The 9,910-nt window shown below is 38.8% G+C and overlaps 1 pseudogene; it reads right to left on the bottom strand.

Annotated features, from left to right (window-relative positions):
* Positions 1 to 7,443, bottom strand: part of LOC112826334 (large ribosomal subunit protein eL27-like) — a 13,943-nt pseudogene extending 6,500 nt beyond the window's left edge.
* Positions 7,444 to 9,910: the final 2,467 nt, after the last annotated feature.

Here is a 9,910-nt window from a genome sequence, read left to right as displayed (position 1 = left end):
CATCTTTTAATTTTTTTTTACTAAAACAAACTTTAAGAACTCGAATAACAGTAACTTGTAGGAAATAGAATATGCAGTTTTTGATAATAAAAAATCAACGTAGTTTCTAAATCTAATTAGTAGGATGTCATTGCTAATATCTCATATTGATTTTTGATATTAGGACATCATTGATAATATTGCTTTCGATAGGGCCACATTCAAAGGGAGTGTGCGTCAGATACATTGGAGCAGCTCCCCATGTTTGCACCAATTTCAGTTACAAAAGCTCCAGTGCTTTCCTGGCTGTTTAGTTTTCTTCAGAAAGTAGTTCTCATAGCTCTCCAGTTCTGTAATCTTCCTACTTCAGTTCTTTAAATGAACTTCACTGCCAGCAACCAGCCTATTTGGCTTTTGGTATGTTTTAATAAATGTGCTGTTTGGCAATAGAAAGCAGGCAAAGAGTCAGAAGACTTTCAACCAGATAGCCTTCTATGGTTATGAAAATACTACTGCTATTGCCTTTTTTTCCTTTTTCTCTCTCTATGCTGCTTCTGAGAAAAATTACTAAAGCAAGAGCAGAATTACCAAGAACCCAAAAGATCCAAGGAAGTCCTGTCCCTGAAGCTCAGTGTAGGAGAGGACATGAGGTATCTGGGGAGCTAGTCATAGTAAATTTCCCTGCTTGCTGCCATAATCCAGCCAATGCAGTGTACTATGTGCACATGCAAGGTGCCCAGCAGAGGGGGACCCCAGGTGAGGTTCTGTGTTACCTCTTCTGGTAGATTAACATGGTACCAGATCAGCAGTTACAATGACTGGAGAAGAACAAATACTTCATTTTCCCGTGTATTGAGCTCCTTCAAGAAGAGTGACATGAATGAATGAATAAGGATCAATGTCAGACAACATTGATACTTCTAGCAGGAGAAGATACTTTCAAATCAGTTACTCGTTAAGGACACTTTTTTTTTTTAGCCATTAAAGTTCTTCAATAACCATTGCCCTATCTTTTGGTAATAGCACTTTAACTTTTATAATATGTGATTTATTTGGAGTAAATTTTTATATAAGGTGTGAAATTTAGGTCAAATTTCATTTTTTAACAATTGGTGTCCAATTGTTCCAGTACCATTTGTTGAAAAGGCTACATATCCTTCATTGAGTTTCTTCATGGGTAGAAGTAAAATTCAGTGTTCCACTTTAATGTGCATATTTTCCTTTTTTCCTTCAACGCAGGACATTTTTTCCTATTATGACTTTGAATGTTTTTCTTATTCTATTTGTTGATTTTAGGGAGATACAGCCTTCAGTGTGGAGGTCACCTGATTAGTGTACTTTCACTCCTTTACTAAATCTGTCCCAGAGAGCAATCAATGATGCATATGAGCTCTGTATTTTCGATGAATAACTTAAACCAGCTTGGCTTGGTTTCTTCTCTTATTCTTGTGAAGAATAAAAGCCCGAGGGAAGCAAGAACCAAGAAGCAGCATAATTTAACTTTCCAAGCAGTAATTCTTACTGGATCAGACCACCCACCTCCTATCAGGAAGACTACAACTCTCATCAGTACTGCCTATGCCTGAATAAATAAGTCTGCCTAATTTTAGGTTTCAGTTAGCAGGTACATTTGGCTATCACTCTAAATTATGTCTTCTAACTTGGCCTTTATCAGCCATAACGGTGATATTTTGATTGTCCAGGAGCTGAAATGTCTTCTTTTTCAATTTCTAAATAATCTCAGCAGGAAAGAGGGGTGCTATTTATTAGCCCTTTGAAAGTCTTAGCATTTGGTGTATAGGTCAGAAATATTGCATGACACGATAAACAATAGAATTTGGAGATGAAAATTACACAGGAAGAAGCTTTAGGCATGGTTTGAACATCTGCTTTTTTTTTAAATATTTATTTATTCATTTTTGAGAGAGAGAGTGTATGCAAGCAGGGGCAGGGGCAGAGGGAGAGAAACTTAAGCAGACTCCCCACTGAGTGGGGGGCTTGAGGCAGGCTCAATCCCATGACCCATGAGATTACGACTTGAGCTGAAATCACTGGTCAGACACTCAACTCACTGAGCCACCCAGGTGCTCCGATTTTTTTTTTAAGATTTTATTTTTAAGTAATCTCTACACCCACCATGGGACTCAAACTCACAACCACGAGATCAAGAGTTGCATGCTTCACCAACTGAGTCAGCCACACACCCCTGGACATTTGATTTTAATGTGTGTGTAGATTGTTTTGACCTTGACACTTTATATTATACTAGCTTTCTAATGCTACTGTTTTTAGGCACATGATATTTGACTGTGGTCTTTGTCTTAATAAGCTTGAGCTGTTATAACAAAATACCATAAGACTTGGGGGCTTAAGCAACAGACATTTATTTTTCACGATTCTGGAGGGCGGGAAGTCCAAGAACAAGGTATTGGCAGATTTAGTTCTTGGCGAGGGCCCTGTTCTGGCAGATGGCTGCCTTCCCACTGGCAGAGAGGGGAAGCTCTGGTATCTTCCTTTTCTTATAAGGGCACTAATCCCATCATGAGCACTCCACCCTCATGAACTCATCTAAACCTAATTACCTCCCAAAGACCCCCCTTCCTAATACCATCACATTGGGGGTTAGGACTTCAACATATGAATTTTGGGGGGCACACAAACATTGTCCATGGCACCCTATAACTGTAGTTTATGGGGCTTTATGCACAGGTAAGTGACAGTTTCTATGGATTCAGGGAACACTTCAGGATTAAAAAAAAAAAGAAACCTGCCCATGGACAGTCTGCTTCCTTATCAAGAGTGTATAGACATCTTAGGTGCCAAGTGTATACAGGACTATGAGACCATTAAAAAGAGCTTGTGGGGAGCCAGAGTTTCTTGGCAGGAACACCGAGTGTCAAATAGGGCCAAAGGTGCACAGATCCTAGTAGGTAGGCTATGAACTCTCATCATCAAATTACAGCCATGTGGCCAGAACCACATCTGTAAGCAGGTTTTCGGAAAGGTTTGTTTTTTGTTTTGTTTTGTCTTATTATTGGGGCGCCTGGGTGGCTCAGTTGATTAAGCATCCGACTTGTGATTTCTGCTCAGGTCATGATCTCATGGGTCATGGGATCAAGCCCCACGCTGGGCTCTGTGCTCAGCGGGCATCTGCTTGGGATTCTCTCTCTCCCTCTCCCCCTCCTCCCACCTGCATGCACACGTGCTCTCTCTCTCTCTCAAATAAATAAATAAAAATCTTTAAAATTTTTATTATTGAAGTATAGTTGACATACAATGTTATATTAGTTTCAGGTGCACTACATAGTGTTTTGACAATTCTGTGTATTACTTAATATACAGACTGCACTTACAGGTGTAGTCACCATCTGTCACCATACAATGTTATTATAATATTATTGACTAGATTCCCTAAGTTGTACTTTTCATCTCCATGACTTGTTTATTTTACAACTGGAAGTTTGTAACTTCTTAATCCCCTTTACCTATTTTGTCCCCTGCCCTTTTAGCAATCACCAGGAGAAAGGTTTTAAAATATAAACTGACATAGCTTGTTATGGAAACTTAACTTTTCCTAAGTATGTTATCTGATACATTAATTGCACTGATTAATACATTAGGATGAATAATTAGTAATAATTAATAATAATCAACTAATGGTCCCTATCTCTCATGTTCTCTGTATCCATGCCCTTTGATAGTGCTCTCCCATACTGATTCTGGGCTTGCTCATATGATATTCTTTGGCCAATGGAATAGTAGCAGACATGATACAAGCAGAGGTTTGAAAAAGTACTTGGGTATTCTCTCCTGGAATCCTGCCATTGCTATGAAAACAAGCTTGTAGAGTTTGCTAAAGGATAAGAGACCACATGAAACAAAAATGAGTCATGAGTCTCTGACCTACTCCTTTAGATGACCACAAACATATGGAAAAACCCAAATGAGAGCAGCTAAACCTAGCCCAGGTCAACAAAACAGTTGAGCTGATATTTAAATCCATAAGAAATAATAAATAGTTGATGTTGTAAGCATCAAAGTTTTTTAAAAAATTAACTTGTTTTTTTAATTTCAGTATAATTAATGTACAGTGTTATATTAGTTTCAGGTGTACAATATAGTGTTTCAAAAATTCTATACATTACTCGGTGCTCACCACGATAGGTGTACTCTTAATCCCCTTCACCTATTTCATTCATCCCTTACACCCCCCTCTGCTCTGGTAACCACCAGTTTGCTCTCTATAGTTGAGTCTATTTTTTGGTTTGTCTCTTTTTCTCTTTGTTCATCTGTTTTGTTTTTTAAATTCCACATATGAGTGAAATCATATGGTATTTGTCTTTCTCTGACGGACTTGTTTCACACTTAGCATTATATTATCTAGGTTCATCCATGTCGTTGTAAATGACAAGATTTTGTTCATTTTTATGGCTAATATTCCACTGTGTGTATATCTATCTATCTATCTATCTATCTATCAAGGGTTGAACTTTCTTACACCATACACAAAAATAAACTCAAAATGTGAGACCTGAAACCATAAAAATCCTAAAAGAGAACACAGGTAGTAATTTCTTTGACAACACTGTAGCAACATTTTTCTAGATATGTCTCCTGTGGCAAGGGAAACAAAAGCAAACAACAACAACAACAACCAACTACTGGGACAACATCAAAATAGAAAGCTTCTGCACAATAAAGGAAACAATCAACAAAACAAAAAGATGACCTATTGAATGGGAGAAGATGTTTGCAAAGGATATACCTAATAAGGGGTACCTACCCAAAATATGTAAAGAACTGATACAACTCAAACCAAAAAACCAAATAATCCAATTAAAAAATAGGCAGAAGATATAAATATATATATATATATATATATACACACACACACACACATTTATATATATTTATACATATATCTTTTCAAATTAATTGTTTTTGTTTTCATTGGGTAAATACCCGGTAGTGAAATTACTGGATCATATGGCAGTTGTATTTTTAATTATTTGAGGAAACTCCATACTGTTTTCCAAAGTGACTGCACCCGTTTGCATTCCCACCAACAGTGCATGAGAGTTCCTTTTTCTCCACATCCTCACCAACACTTGTTTCTTGTGTTTTTGATTTTAGCCCTTCTGATAGATGTGAGGTGATGTCTCATTGTGGGTTTGATTTGCATTTATTTCTCTGATGATAAGTGATGTTGAGCATCTTTTCATGTGTCTGTTGGCCATCTGGATGTCTTCTTTGGAGCCATGTCTGTTCATGTCTTCTGTCCATTTTTTAATTGGATTATTTGGTTTTTTTGGTTTGAGTTGTATCAGTTCTTTACATATTTTGGGTAGGAACCCCTTATTAGGTGTATTCTTTGCAAACATCTTCTCCCATTCAGTAGGTCATCTTTTTGTTTTGTTGATTGTTTCCTTTATTGTGCAGAAGCTTTCTACTTTGATGTTGTCCCAGTAGTTGGTGGTGGTGGTTGTTGTTTGCTTTTGTTTCCCTTGCCACAGGAGACATATCTAGAAAAATGTTGCTACAGTGTTGTCAAAGAAATTACTGCCTGTGTTCTCTTTTAGGATTTTTGTGGTTTCAGGTCTCACATTTTGAGTTTATTTTTGTGTATGGTGTAAGAAAGGTCAAGCCTTGAAGTTTTAAGATGATTGGTTTTACAGCAATAACTAACTGATTACGGAATCAAAGTTCCAAAAATAGAGAAAAGAGATTCTTTAGAGGACTTTTAAGCATTTTTGGCCATCTCTCTCTACCCTGCATTTGCTTCATTTGAACTGCAAGGCAGCTGAGATTTGGTTTTATATTCTTACTCTCAGGCTCAAGTAGTCAATACCAGATAGACTGACACAAATTCAGCTGAATCTTCCTGACAGGAGTAGAGTGGGGGTGGAATAATTGAGAAAAAGACATTGAAGAAAGAAATGCCTTGCAGAATCTGGAACATTGCATGGATACTGTCCTTGGCTGGGTTCAGCCTTAAGAAATGTCAACAGCTGCTTTAGATTAGGAATGTGTTAAGGATGATTTTTCCAGTTAAATGTGGAGACAAGATGAAAACTTAATTAGGAAGCTTTTATAAAAAAAATGCCTAAGCCATTCGATACCAAGAGACAATACCCATTGAGGTATAGTGCTGAAGACGTCCAGTTGTAAGAATTTGTGGATGCTATATTACCAGGTAGAATCCATACTAAGTTCAACAGTGGAGTGAATGAAAAAGAGATTTTTTAGTGTACTTGAAGGGAAAAAGAGGGTGCCCCTTGAATATTACCAGGTAGAATCCATACTAAGTTCAACAGTGGAGTGAATGAAAAAGAGATTTTTTAGTGTACTTGAAGGGAAAAAGAGGGTGCCCCTTGAATAAAATCAGGCGACTAGAACTGCCGCCGCTGCAAAGTTCTAATCTTTGCAAGAAAGCAGCATACACATCAGGATGTACTAGATGATGCTAAAGCAGCAAACAACTCCCAAATCTCAGTGGCTTTGAATACAACACAACATAAGCTTCTTTCTAATTTATTTGTTACTTTTTGGATATTTTTAATGACTGAGACAAAACAGATATAAGACCGTCGTTTCTGGAAGAACCATTGTTTTTGCCGGGTCCTGTATCTCTCCTCGAATTAGAGCTTGGCCTCTCGTCGGGCCTTGCCTTTAAGAGCAGGGTCTCTGCAAACCATAAGAGACTTTTAATCTCAGGAAACAAACTGAGGGTTGCTGGAGTGGTGGGGGGTGGGAGGGGTGGGGTGGCTGGGTGATAGACATTGGGGAGGGTATGTACTATGGTAAGCACTGTGAATTGTGTAAGACTGATGAATCACAGACCTGTACCTCTGAAACAAATAATACATTATATGTTAAAAAAAAGAAGATAGGAAGGGAAAAATGAAGGGGGGGAATCAGAGGGGAGGATGAACCATGAGAGACTATGGACTCTGAGGAACAAACTGAGGGCTTTAGAGGGGAGGGGGGTGGGGGGATGGGTTAGCATGATGATGGGTATTAAGGAGGGCACATATTGCTTGGAGCACTGGGTGTTATATGCAAACAATGAATCATGGAACACGACATCAAAAACTAATGATGTAATGTATGGTGACTAACATAATAAAATAAAATTAAAAAAAAAAAAAGAGCAGGGTCTCTGAAGATATCCTTGTTGACGACAGTTTTGTCCACAGGGATATCCGCAGAGTACCTTGTGGGTATGAGGTGATTGTAGTTATAAACTTACACAAAAGACTTGATCTTTGACCTCTTGGCAATTTTCTTCTTGCCCATGGCAGCTATTGCTTTGCTGGGATTGTGGTCAATTCCAGCCACCAGAGTGTGGCTGTAGGGAGGGTCTTAGGTGCTATCATCAATGTTCCTCATGATGACCGCTTTGTGTCCAGAGTAGCGTCCAGCCAGGACCAGCACCACCCTCCTGGGTTTCGTGAACTTGCCCATCTTGACACCAGCTACTCGAGCCTACAGCAGAAAGCCACAACATAACTTTTTAATTTTCACTTGCCACATGTCCTACATTGGTTGGAAGGCCTCTGTTCATTGCAATCTTTCAGGGACACAGGCTGATAGATGCTCCATCTCAACACATGCTTCCATAATCACCAAGGCAAAAAAACGAAAGGAGGAATGTGGTGACTTGCATCCTGGCTCTTAACACTACTGCATGGAAGAAACATATGGCACAGGAGAGGGAAATGCAATCCATCTGTTTGCCTGGAAGGAGAGAGAAGCAGAACATACCCTAATATCTTCTACAGTCTTTCTGTGCAACAAAATATTTAATTTCAGAATCCTTTTTATGTGTAAAATATACTTGCTCCCACCCCAAGGGAAAAAAAAAACCCAGCAAAAAGTCCCATAGAGTAATGACACCAAATACAGTGTTAAGGGTATCAAGTGATGTGCTGTAGTCTCTATAGCAGGTCTAGACATGGTGCTTTTTGGTCCAGAGACTTTAGGGCTAATGTGGTAAGTGTCCTCTCCTTTACAATGATGGTATTGGGTAGAGTAACTGCATCAAACTTTCCCGCTGAGAAAGATGACAATTGGGAGACACAGAGTGAGCAATTCTAAAATCCCATTAGCCAGACATTTTGAGAACCTTTCACTGAGAGTGAACACTGGCCCTCTTATAATGTGTGTTCCATTAGTGTAAGCCTCTGTCCACTTCTTTATGTGTTCTATCCTCAGATAGAGTGACTGATCGTTGATAATTTTGGAAAATAAATTGGGGATGCTTACGTCAGTTCTGCCTCTCTTCCTCCTAAGAGTGGGCACCCGTTTCGGGAGCAGTCATTCACCTATGCTTGGCCATGCTCCCCCTGACTAACTACCCTATCCTACTACCTCTCTGGAGAAATGGTCTGTTCTGATTTAGCATGCCTAGCAGATAAGGTAAGCATGTCAAATACTGTGATTCAGAGAGCAGGTCTATTTGGCTGCCCAGCTAAGCTACATACTTAGCTTTTATAACTGATGGTGGTGATATTTTGATTCTTTATCACTGACTTACTTTACTTCTCAATTTTTTTCAGTTGGGAACGATTAAGCAGGTTTTTCTCAGAGAATTCAACAGTTGAGTTTTCTATTTCAGAAATTCCAGTTAGCATTATGTTGGAATGTCTTCATCATCTGTATTTATGTTCTTTTCTCTAATTGCTTTGATCTGTTTTATTCTTTTCATTCATGATTATTTTTTTAGGATTCCTTAATGTTAGAAATGATATTTTTAGCACACTTCTCTTTCTGTTTCTAATTTTTTTAGTTCTGTAATCTTGTTATTTTAACACTAAATTAATTTTTTCTGCAGACTCCTCTTTTATGTTGTTTTGCTGATATTTGAGTGTAGATATATACTCTCAGTCTATCTGTGTGTGTGTGTGTGTGTGTGTACGTCTCAGGTATAGAAGAGAGATTAGTTAATTTCTGTAGATCTTGATCAATTAAATAAGGGAGATGAGGGAAATAGAAGAGTAAAGATAATTCCTAGATGTCTGGCTTGAATAATTGGGTGGTGCTGTTCATCGGTATAGAGACCTCAGCAGGAGGAAAATAGTGACTCCAGAAATAAATTTCTTTTGCACATTGGACCCGATTGTTTTCCCTGGTAACACCTCAGACCTGAAGAATTAGGAATTTTCACAGGGCAGACCTAACTGGGTAACCTTAGTGGGAGGGGGACTTAGTGGGAGGGAGACACGTAGGCAGAGTTTCTAAAGAGACGGTATCCAGAATGAGAGGAAGGAGTGTTAAAATATGATTGGAAAAGTGACCAAGACAAACTTAAAAAGTTTCAGAAACTTACCTCAGTTTTTAGAATCCGGAATTTCAGTAAAAAGGAATCTCTCTCTCTCCTTCTTATGGCTTCTAATTTGTATATAGGATGACTCCAAGCTCCCAGAATCCGGTACTCTCTATAATACTGTAATTTACTCACCTGTTAGACTTGTGCGCAAATATTAGAGTCCAGGAGCTATTGATAAAATAGGGAAAATAAGTTGTAATTTCCAAAAAGAAGACAATGGATAAGAAAGCGCTAGTTAAACTAAATGGAAAGATGATAGAGGAATTCAGAAAAAGGTCACACCAAGGTCAGAAGGAAAAATAAGGTGAAGGCAGAGAGGAGAGAAGAGGGTATTCCAAGGGTAGAAAGGACAGAATAAAAATTGTGAGTGTGTGTGTCTCTGTGTGTGTGTCTCTGTGTGTGTGTCTGTGTGTGTGTGCCTGTGTGTGTGTGCGTGTGTGCATGTGTGTGTCTGTGTGCGTCTCTGTGTGTGTCTCTGTGTGTGTGTCTGTTTGTGTGTGTCTGTGTGCATGTGTCTGTGTGCGTGTATGTGTCTGTGTCTGTGTGTGCGTGTGTGTGTGTCTGTGTGTGTGTGTCTGTGTGTGTGCATGTGTGTGTCTGTGT

Source organism: Callorhinus ursinus, unplaced genomic scaffold (genome assembly GCF_003265705.2).
Source record: "Callorhinus ursinus isolate GAN/ISIS: 27379988/994484 unplaced genomic scaffold, GSC_fseal_2.0 scaffold7, whole genome shotgun sequence".
In the NCBI taxonomy this organism is placed as follows: domain Eukaryota; kingdom Metazoa; phylum Chordata; class Mammalia; order Carnivora; family Otariidae; genus Callorhinus; species Callorhinus ursinus.
Note: the sequence above shows the minus strand (reverse complement) of the source record. Positions and strands in the feature narration are given on the sequence as shown.